Genomic DNA, 11,450 nt, shown 5'->3' with positions numbered 1-11,450 from the left:
TTTTTAAAAACCCAAAAACAACGAAAAACAAATCCCAGTTCTGCCATTTACCAGCTGCATAGCCCTGCCCAAGTTGCTTAACCACTCTGTGCCTCAGTTCCTTTACCTGAAAAAAATGGGAATAATAAACCCTACCTCCTAAGAGTGTTGTGAGGATAAGATGAGTTTATATATGTCAAGTACTCACCAATAGTAGCTGGTCACAATAAACATAAGCCATTGTATTTTTGTGTGTGTGTGTATTTCTTTTTCTTGTTTTCTTTTTTTAACATCTTTATTGGAGTATAATTGCTTTACAATGGTGTGTTAGTTTCTGCTTTATAACAAAGTGAATCAGTTATACGTACACATATGTCCCCATATCCCCTCCCTCTCACGTCTCCCTCCCACCCTCCCTATCCCATAGCCATTGTATTAACTTTAGCTATCTGGAGGGTTGCTTTTGCCTTGCTGCCTGGCCCATGGAGAACTGTGGGATCAATTGCCAACTCCTCCTTCACTTGCTCCTATGGCTGTTGGTAGCAGAGTCCCCACACAAATCCTCCTTCCTAGTCTCTCCTACCCAGTCCCCACATCACCTCCCTGCCTCAGACTTGCCTGCACTGCTACTGCTGAACCTGCCAGCACCTTCCTGCCTGCACTGTCCCCTCCCTCCCTTCTAACCTGCACTTGCCTCCCGCTCAGCTCTCCACTTGAATTAACCCCTTGAAGCTCCTCAGCCTGGCATCCAGCATCTTCCACGAGCCAGTCCAGACCTCGCTACCCACTCTTTCCCATTCCAGCCACAGTAGGAGCTATGCCCGGACCTTCACCCGCTTCTTCCCACGCTTTGCTACAGTCCCTCCTGGGGAGCTCTGCCCTGGTTGGCTTCAGGGCCAAACTAACTGGGTTCAAATCCTGTTCTGCCACCCACTGGCTGTGTGACCTTGGCCAAGCTGCTTGGGGTTTTGAGGCTCAGTTTCCTTCTGTATAAAAAGAGACTAATAATACCCACTTCACAGGGGTATAAAGCACCAGGTGCACAATGTTCCTCAGCGGTGCTGTGACCGTCGAAATTCTACTATTATAGGCTCAAATCCTAGCCTCTTTCTGTGAAGCCTTCCTTGACCCCTCCTCTGATCTGTTCCTCCTCTGAACCTCCAGGACGATTCCACTTGATAATTAGTCATGCATGTTGTGACTCCCCTTGACTGTGACCTTCAGCAGTTATTTACATCCATCTTGCTGTGTAACTTTGCACGTGTCTCTGACTGCTCTTTGCACCTCCGTTGCAGGCAGGGCAGAGATGCTGAGCTTTGCAGGAAGAGGACACACAGTCCTGCTCTTAACTTAGTGCTTTGCATGGAATAGTGGCTCGACTCATCTATGCTGATTTAATTTAAGGTTGATATCTTCAGACCAGAATTAGGAGTGGCCAGAAAGGGCTTTGCCTGAGGCATGTCAGCAAACCAGAGGAGATGGACATTCCCCTGTCTCCTACAACTTGGGGCAATTTTAACAGCTAAGAAAGTTCTTTCCAAGTCTAATTGGAGTCCTGCTTGCTGCAGTGGAAGCTGTTCTCCTTGGGCCTCAGGCTATTGGTGTCTTGGTCCTGAGTAGCGGGGGACCAATTGCCTTTGGGTTATGCTAATAAGCTTGGATTCTAGTCCTTAGGCCAGGGTTCAGCAAACTGTAGTCCTTGGGCCAAATCTGACCCACCATATATTTGTTTGTTTTTTAAAATACATTTATTTATTTTATTTATTTATTTTTGGCTGTGTTGGGTCTTTGTTGCTGCTCGCTGGGCTTTCTCTAGTTGCAGCGAGTGGGGGTTACTCTTCGTTGCGGTGTGCGGGCTTCTCATTGTGTTGGCTTCTCTTGTTGCAGAGCACGAGCTCTAGGTGCATGGGCTTCAGTAGTTGCGGTGCACGGGCTCTGTAGTTGTGGCTCACGGGCTCTAGAGCGCAGGCTCAGTAGTTGTAGCGCATGGGCTTAGTTGTTCCAAGGCATGTGGGATCTTCCAGACCAGGGCTCGAACCCGTGTCTCCTGCATTGTCAGGTGGATTCTTAACCACTGCGCCACCAGGGAAGCCCCCACCATCTGTTTTTAAAAATAATTTTTATTGGAACACAGCCATGCTCCTTCGTTTGTGCATTGTCTATGGCTGCTCTTGTGCTACAGTCATAGAAATGAGTAGTTGAGACACGTGCAAAGCCTAAAATATTTACTATCAGATGCTTTACAAGATCTCCCAAGGAGGGGGTGTAGGATCCTAAGAGCAGAAGGTGGAGGACGAAATCCTAGGAAGCACCAACACTGAAGGGCAAACAGAGGAAGTAGGTCCAGCAAAGAGATTTAGAAGAAGAGGTTCCAGGGGCCAAGCTGAGAAGAAAAGGCAGGTCAAATAGGCAGTAGTCAGCAAGCCTGAGAGGCGGTCCCTAGCATTAGCAATTGGTAGGTCATGGCTTGGGTGACCAATTTGTCCTATTTTGCTTGGAACTTTCTGTTTTAGCACTGAAAATCCCACATCCTGGGAATGCCCTCAGTGTTGGCACTGACAGCTGGTGACTCTACTGCTGTCCTCACCAAGAATGACGTCAAGAAAAGTTTAGCTTGCAAAGTAACTAACTTCCGGAGGCATTATTTTCCCAATGAGCTGATAAACCTATGTCCTAGCTGGATCCTCTTTGAATCACTCCAAGCATAATAACAACATGAAGCCCTCTCTTTGTACAGCCCTTGACCATTATGCAACCTCATTCCATCCTTACACAACCCTGTGAGGTAGGAGTTCATAGCCCTAATTTTATAAGAATGGAAACTGAGAGGTTAAGTGATTTGACTAAGCTCTCATGACAAGTAAGTAGCAAAGAGAGGCTCAACTTCAAGCCTTATATCTCCAGAAGCACATGCTCCAGCTGCCTCCACAGCTCTGCTTGTGTATGTCTATAGTCTAGGATGCTGGGCTCGAGGCTGATGGGATTGTGGCTCATTGTGGAGTCAGGCGGAGCCCGTGAGATTCTTGGGAGCATGGAAGGAGTCCCACAACTATGTGCAGATCAACACAGAAGGAGTAAGGCTGCAGGTTCAGACAAAGGCCGACATATAAACTGAAGAGGGGCCATATTCTATGCAATAGCTGGACACTTTTTATTTTTTGGCTGCACTGTGTGACTTGCAGGATCTTAGTTTCCTGACCAGGGATTGAACCTGGGTCCCAGTAGTGAAAGCACCAAGTCCTAACCACTGGACTGCCAGGGAATTTCCAATAGCTGGGCTCTTAAAGATATTTTTTTATTGCAGTAAAATATGCATAACATAACATTTACCATTTTTACCATTTTAACCATTAAGTGTACAATTCAGTGGCATTAGTACATTCACAATGCTTTACAACCATCACTGCCATCCATTTCCATTACTTTTTCATCATCCCCAACAGAAACTCTGTACCCATTAAACAATAACTCCCCATTTCCTCCTCCCCCTAGACGCTGGTAATCTCTATTCTACTTTCTGCCTCTATGAGTTTGCATATTCTAGGTACCTCATGTAACTGGAATCATACAGCATTTGTCCTTCTGTAACCGGCTTCCTTCACTCAGCGTAATGTCCTCAAGGTTCAATCATATTGTAACATGTGTCAGAGTTTCCTTCCTTTTTATGGCTGAATAATATTCCATTGTATAAATGCTACATTTTGTTTTTTCATTCATCTGTTGCTGGATGGGCTCTTTTCATATTCTTACACTTCTAATAAAGATAATCATATATTTGTGATGTTTTTAAGTATCATTTTAGAGACAACAAGATACTATATGCCTCCTGAAGAAAGAAGACCATGCCACCTATGAAGTATCCTTCCCCCCAAAATAAAACTCAAATTTGCTCAAGCCTCTAGATCTATTTACCAATTTATAGGAAATACAGAGGCCAGAGTATCATATTAAACTACCCCATGGGGATGCAATCAACAAAGTCCAGATTGTGGAAAATCTGTAGGATAAATGACCTAGTTTCTCCCACAAATGAGCTGTGAGGGAAAAAAGGAAGAGATAGAAGAGAAACCTGTAGGTTAAAAGATACTTAAAAGTCACATCCTGCAAATATTCTTGCTATTCTGATTTTATAATAATCAGAGCAGGCTAAGAATTTGCTACACTAAGACCACGCATGTATCCCCAGACCTAGTTCTTTCCCTAGGTCTGGTTTTATAAATGCTGGTGATAAATCAAGCCTGATTTATATAATGCATCTTATGTGGGAAATGTCTGTGACTCTAGGTATCTGATCAACCTCGAGAAATTACAGCACAACTAGTGTAATAACTTTTGAAGATAACTATTGCTAATTTGATGATTACCAGTTGCCATTAAATTAATTGTAAAAAAAAAAGTTGACTAACTGCAACATGTGAATCTTGATTCAAACAAACAAGCAATTAAAAAAAACTTGATGAAGATAATTGGAAATTTGATGATATGAGGGAATTATTATTTAAAATCTTTACGTGTGACAATGGTATGTGGTGTTGTTTAAAAAATAATCCTTATCTTTTAGACATACACCCCAAAATGTTTTCAGATGAAGTGATATGAGATCTGGGATTTGTTTTAAAGTTACAGTTATAGGGGGGAGTATAGTTGAAACAAGATTTCCAGGAGTTGATTGAAGCTGTATGATGGGTACTCAGGGGTTTGTTATATTGTTTCTTTTATTTTGTCTGTGTTTGAAATTTCCCAAGTTAAACTTCTTTATGTCATTTCAGCGACATGCTCCTTTTTTTGGGCTGGTATTCGGCAGGTACTCTCTTCTAAGAATTTAGCTTCAAGTCTCCTAGAGAGGGTTCCGCATCCACACTGCAAATGTCTATGCAAAGGAATAAAGGATCTTCGGCTAATGCATTTTGAGGAACAATATTCAACATGTGCTCTTGTCACCTGAACATCACTTGCTATCACACAGATATGCAATTCCGTGAGCTTTAAAAAAAAAACTGGCTTGCTTATTTGCGATCCTTCCTGGAGTGTCATATCGTGGTAGCTTACTGTGTGACGAGTATCATCATGCTTTACCTGTGCCATTTCCTCTAAGCCTCACAATAACTCTATGACTTACACATTATTACCAGCCTCCATTTTACAGATGAGGAAAGTCAGAGAGATTAATAAGGGCTAACATTTATTAACCACTTACTACCTGTCAAGTACTAGGCTAATTGCTTTAAATGAATTTGCTTGTTTTATCCTCACACTCTTATGAGGTAGGCACTATTATTATGCCCATTTTATAGATGAGGCAATTGAGGCTTAGAGAGGCCAAGGAACTTGCCAGCAGCTGCTAGGCCATGTGTCCCCTCAAGCCGCGTGGCCCCAAAGTCCATGCTCTTTTCACTCTGCCCAGGACACAGCCCAGCAGAGTGACTCAGAGCAAGCGTTCCGGGCTCTGCTATCTATTAGTCGTGTGGCCTTGGGCAAATTATTTCATCTTCCTCAGCCTGGTTTCTAATCTGCAAAATGGGGATAAGAACATCACCTCCCTAATAGGGTGAGGATGAGGACTAAATGGGACAATGCCAGCCAAGGGGTTAGCTTAATGCTGACCCATAGTGAAGGCTCAGTTGCTGTAAGGGATATTTATTATTACCAGCCTTCTCCCTTAGGGGCTTCTCGACTTGAGTCAGATTGCTTTAGGAGCTTACGAATTTTCTGGAAAAAACTGGCCTTTCCGTGGTCATCTGGGCTATTTTATGTGGACACTGCTGTGACGTTTTTCTTTGAAGGGTGAATGGGGCTTTACTTTTACTTTTACTTAGAGCCAGGGCAGGGATTATTCTGACTTTTGAGAAGTAAAAGATTAATAAACAAGTGACCATGAGCCAGAGTCACTGTGGGCGTTGCTCTGGTGTTTCATTCTTGCTGGGTTTCTGAAATTGGTTCCTGGTTCAGGCTAGGGGAGCTCTTAGGAACACCGTGTGCTACCCACGAGTGTCCTGATGTGGACGCACATAAATAACACAGATGTTAATATGTCTATTCATTCATTGCCGTGGTACAGGGGAAAGAACATGGGCTTTGAGTCCTGGGGACCTCAGTTTGAATCCTCACTCTGCCACTTGCAGGCTGTGTTTCCCTAGCTGTGAGTTGGGGAAGTTATGAAAACAAAGCTAACAGTTATAGAATGCTTACTGTATGCTAGGATGTTCTTTTTACATATTAACTCATTGAATTGTTAATAATCTTTATTTTTTAAAGCAATATTAGGTTCATAGCAAAATTGAGCTAAAAGTACAGAGTTTCCACATACCCGCTTCACCCTCCCCACCACCAGCCTACCCCACTATGAACATCCCACACCACAGTGGTGTATTTGTTACATCTGATGAACCTACACTGACAGATCATCACCACCCAGTCTGCAGTTTACATTAGGGTTCACTCTTGGTGTTGTACATTCTGTGGGTTTGGATAAATGTATAACGACATGCATCCATCATTGCAGTATCATATAGAGTAGTTTCACTGCCCTAAAAATCCTCTGTGCGCTGCCTATTCATCCCTCCCTTATCCCAATCCTAACAACAGCTGACCTTTTTATGGTCTCCTTAGTTTTACCTTTTCCAGGATGTCACAGAGTTGGAATCATATAGCCTTGTCAGATTGATTTCTTTCACTTAGTAATAAGCATTTGTTTCCTCCATGTCTTTTCATGGCTTGATAGCTGGTTTCTGAATAATAATCCATTGTCTGGATGTACCACAGTTTAACCATTCAGCTACTGAAGGACATCTTGGTTGCTTATAAGTTTTAGCAATTATAAATAAAGCTGTTATATCCGTGTGCAGGTTTTTGTGTGGATATAAGTTTTCAACTCCATTGGGTAAAGAACAAGGAGGACAATTGTTGGGTCACATGGGAAGAGTGTGTTTAGTTGTATAAGAAATTGCAAACTGCATTATCAGAAAATCTACAAACAACAAATGGTGGAGAGGGTGTGGAGAAAAGGGAACCCTTCTTGCACTGTTGGTGGGAATGTAAATTGATACAACCACTATGGAGAACAGTATGGAGGTTCCTTAAAAAACTAAAAATAGAACTACCCTATGACCCAGCAATGCCACTACTCGGCATATGCCCAGAGAAAACCATAATTCAAAAAGACATGCACCCCGATGTTCATTGCAGCACTATTTACAATAGCCAGGACACGGAAGCAACCTAAATGCCCATCGACAGATGAATGGATAAAGAAGATGTGGTCCATATATGCAATGGAATATTACTCAGCCTTAAAAAGGAACGAAATTGGGTCATTTGTAGAGACGTGGATGGACCTAGAGACTGTCATACAGAGTGAAGTAAGTCAGAAAGAGAAAAACAAGTATCGCATATTAATGTATATATGTGGAACCTAGAAAAATGATACAGATGAACCAGTTTGCAGGGCAGAAAGTGAGACACAGATGTAGGGAACAAACGTATGGACACCAAGAGGGGAAAGCGGGGCGGGGGGTGGGGGTGGTGGGATGAATTGGGAGATTGGGTTTGACATGTACACACTAATATGTATAACACAGATAACTAATAAGAACCTGCTGTATAAAAAAATAATTAATTAAATTAAAAGAAAAACCCAAAACTGCCAAACTGTCTTCCACAGTGGCTGTGCCATTGTGCGTTCCCACCAGCAACGGATGAGCGTTCCTGTTGCCCCACACTCCCACCAGCATTTGGTGTTGTCAGTGTTCTGGAGTTTGGCCTTTCTATTAGGTGTGTAATAGTACCTTGTTGTTTTAATTTGCAATTCTCTATGACACGCGATGTAGAGTCTTTTTTCAAATGCTTATTTGCCATCTGTATATCTTCTTTGGTGAAGTGACTGTTCAGGTCTTTGGCCCATTTTTAAATCAGATTGTTTGTTTTCTTATTGATGTGTTTTAAGAGTTCTTTGTTTATTTTGGATAACATTTCTTTATTAGACGTGTCTTTTGCAAATATTTTCTCCCAGTCTGTGGCCTGTCGTCTCGTTCTCTTGACATTGTCTTTTACGGAGCAGAAGTTTTTAATTTTAATGAGGTCCAGCTTACCAGTTCTTTCTTTCATAAATGTCCTTGGTGTTGTATGCAAAAAATCATTGCCGTAGCCAAGATCATCTAGGTTTCCTCCTATGGTATCGTCTAGCAGTTTTGTGTATTTGTCTTTTACATTTAGGTCTATGAGTCATTTTAATTTTTGTGAAGGGTGTAAGGTCTGTGTTTAGACTCTCTCTTTTTGCCTGTGGATGTCCAGCTGTTCCAGCAACATTTGTTGAAAACATTAAACTCATTTGATTTTCAAAATAGACTTTGAGGCAGGCATTATTAGCCCACTTTTTCAGATAAGGAAACTGAGGCACAGAGAGGTTTTTGTAAGTCACCCAGAGTAACACAGCTAGCCTTGACCGAGCTGGAATTTGAACCCAGGCAACCTGGCTCCCGAGTCCATGCACTCAACCCCTATCTATAAAAATAATGTCTCCCTCAGGGACTTCACTGGGGGTCCAATGGTTAAGACTTCGCCTTCCAATGCAGGGGTGCGGGTTTGATCCATGGTCGGGGAGCTAAGATCCCACATGCCTCGTGGCCAAAAAACCAAAAAATATAAAACAGAAGCAATATTTGTAACAAATTCAATAAAGGCTTTAAAAATGGTCGACATCAGGGCTTCCCTGGTGGCGCAGTGGTCGAGAGTCCGCCTGCCAATGCAGGGGACGCGGGTTCGTGCCCAGGTCTGGGAAGATCCCACATGCCGTGGAGTGGATGGGTCCGTGAGCCATGGCCGCTGAGCCTGCGCATCCAGAGCCTGTGTTCCGCAATGCAAAAGGCCACAACAGTGAGAGGCCCGTGTACCGCACAAAAAAAAAAAAAAAAGAAAGAATCGTTGACATCAAAAAGATCTTTTAAAAAAATGTCTCCCTCATACGTTTGTTGTGAGGAATAGAGATAGTGTCTAGCACATAGTAGCTGCTCAGAAAGCAATAGTGATAATCATTGTCCTACTTAGCTTCCAAGGTTCCGCTCAAATGGCATGTCCTCAGAGCAGCTTTCTTTCATTCCTCCAGCCAAATAAGCCGTCCATTATAGCGTCATCTCATCATCCAAGGGATGACAGCGTGGTGAATCCCCCTGCAGTCAAAGTTCACTACCAGCCCCCGCCCTCACCATGTGAGTTCCCTGGAGAGACGCTCCAGGTCTGATAGCTCTATGTCCCTCAGAGTGTGCTGCACTTGGCACTTAGCAGGATCTCAGTAAAAGTGTGCTGCATTGAGTTTGCGTTACATGCTATTCCTTTATCCAACATGCACATTCTGGGTTTGGTCTATTCCTCAGGATCTCTCAGTTCTCACTCAGCTCTTAGCTCCTGAGCCCCCTTGCTTGAACCTTCCCTGGTCTGTCAGGTTGGGCCACGCCTGCCAGAAGTTCCTGGTTGGGCTGTTTACGGAGGCAGCTGCCCTTGTCTGCGACACCCTTTTACCTGCACCACCCCACTCAGTTTCTTCCACGTTCTGGGGTACCTCCCTTCAGTATGGACACTGCCCGTAGAAATGCCCACCTCGCTCTCTCAGCTCAAGGCATAGCACCTCTCTTGGAGGTCTGGTCTCTAAATGTCTCTGGCCTCTTCCAGAAAGTCTAAAATTCCTTCTCAATGGGTAGAGCAGCTAACCCGATATTGATAGGACATGAGGACCCAGGGGCAGACCTCATTCCAAAGAGCTTCTGAAAGCTGTTAATCTTGGCATTGCGGGACTCCTTTGGGGAGTGAGTGCCATTTATGGCTATGACTCCTGGGCCTTGGCTCATCCTTTAGGCAACTCCACCTGAGACAGGGCTCTCTCAGGCCAAGCCACCAGGAGGCTGTGTCCACCTTGGGGAGTACATTCTTCCAGTGCCACCTTGGGCATGGCTGGCAGTGCCTGCTTTGGACTAGGCCAACTGGCATCCTCCAGCAGCACCCTATGTCTGTCTCTGCAGAGCCACCCTGGGAAGATGTGGCCCGCGAGGCTCAGTTGTTTTCTCTGGACAGCACTGTCCTGGGCAGCACCCTCTTGGACACAGCCAGCAGAGTCCACCAGTGCCTGCCGCGGACAGAGCCTGTTCCATACATTCAGCATGACCCCGGGGCCTGCCCTGGGCACGCTCAGCAGCCCCCAGTGCCCAGTGCAGACAGGATCTCCAGGCAGGGCCTCTCGGACCCGGACCGAGGCCTCCAGCGCAGCTCCCGGTGCCCGCCTGGCCCGCTCTGGAGGCGCGCCCAGGCGCTGCCAGGAAGGCCGGCCGTTTATCCCCGGAGCCGCCAGCAGGGAGCTCCCTTTCGGCTCGGCTCGTGCGGCCGCGGGGGGCGGCGCTGCGCTGCGCCGTGCTGCGCTCCTGCCCGGACCGGGCCGGGGCCGCTGGATGCCGCGTCTCCGCTCCTGCTGCCTGCCGGGCGGGCTCCGGCGGCCGGTGAGTGCGGGGCGGCGGGGATGGCCGCTCGGTAGCGGGCTGGGGCCGGGCCCGGGGTGGGGGTGGGGGGGCGGCGGGGCGGGCTCGGGCCGGGAAGGCGGGCGGGCGGCGGGGCCCGCCGGCTCCTCCTCCTCCCCTGTCCCCTGGAAGCGGCGGCCCGGACTCCCGGCTCCGGTCCCTGGCCGTGCCGCGCAGCTCGGCGCCGGGACGCGGGGCCGACCGGGAGTGGGGCGGGAGGGCGAGCTCCGGCCCCTTTTGCCACCTCGAGGGGCGGGGGGAGGCCGGACAGGGTGGCCTTCAGTTTCGGGGGGGCGTTCGGGGCTCGGGGGAGCCCAGGTGGCCCCGAGCTGCGGGGTGGAGGCTGCAGCCCGGGGGGTAGGGGGCTTCTCGAGGCCAGGCCCAGGCCCCCCAGACAGACTGACGGACCGAGGCTCTGAGGAAGGCAGCGGGGAAGGCGAGCACCTCCACCGAGTCCTTTATCCCTCCCAGCGGCCTTCACCCTTTCATTGCCAGGCCGACACCGGACTCCTCTCAAAGGAGCAGCTGCCAGACAGCTGGCAAAACAATGGAGACCCTGCTTCCCTGGGCCCCCTCCCCTTGGGGCAGAAGACGGGGGGCGGGTGGGTGAACGGTAGGCTTTGGGGATTAGGGTGTGCCAGCTGTCCCCTGCGAATGGCTGCTCACCTCACCTCTCCCTGCCAAGGGGTGGGGTGCGTGTGGGAAGGTTGGACTATCTGCCCCAGGCCTCTGGGAGAGACTGCCCTGATGCCCCGCCCTGCGAACCTGTCATGCCAGTTGCTTCGCCAATGGGAAGGGGAGATGGTAAGGTTCGCTGCCCCCCACCCCCTTGTTGGGGGTGCCGCTGGTACCAAGGCTGGTGAGGAGTGGGTCCTGTTCCTGGCTGAGATAAGGCCTGCAGGGACACACCGCACATTGGAGCTTTGTTTGGGGGTAGGGGTGCAGTGGGGGATGGCGGTGTCACCCTGTTGC

At 47.3% G+C, this 11,450-nt stretch overlaps 1 protein-coding gene and 1 non-coding gene across 4 annotated transcripts in view; both read left to right on the top strand.

The window, feature by feature from the left end:
* The first annotated feature begins 4,080 nt into the window (after positions 1 to 4,080).
* LOC132415615 (small nucleolar RNA SNORA72) lies at positions 4,081 to 4,212 on the top strand. The gene has a single exon (XR_009517335.1). It is a non-coding gene; the product is annotated as a small nucleolar RNA SNORA72 (small nucleolar RNA).
* A 6,139-nt stretch (positions 4,213 to 10,351) lies between these two features.
* MYO18A (myosin XVIIIA) overlaps positions 10,352 to 11,450 on the top strand; it is a 95,359-nt gene continuing 94,260 nt past the window's right edge. For all 3 annotated transcript variants that reach the window (XM_069540078.1, XM_069540079.1, XM_059997020.2), the window contains exon 1: positions 10,352 to 10,460. The gene's annotated coding sequence lies outside the window, so the exon portion shown is untranslated. The remainder of the gene's footprint in view (positions 10,461 to 11,450) is intronic.

Source organism: Delphinus delphis, chromosome 19 (assembly GCF_949987515.2).
Source record: "Delphinus delphis chromosome 19, mDelDel1.2, whole genome shotgun sequence".
NCBI lineage: Eukaryota > Metazoa > Chordata > Mammalia > Artiodactyla > Delphinidae > Delphinus > Delphinus delphis.
This window is presented reverse-complemented; position numbering and strand designations above follow the sequence as displayed.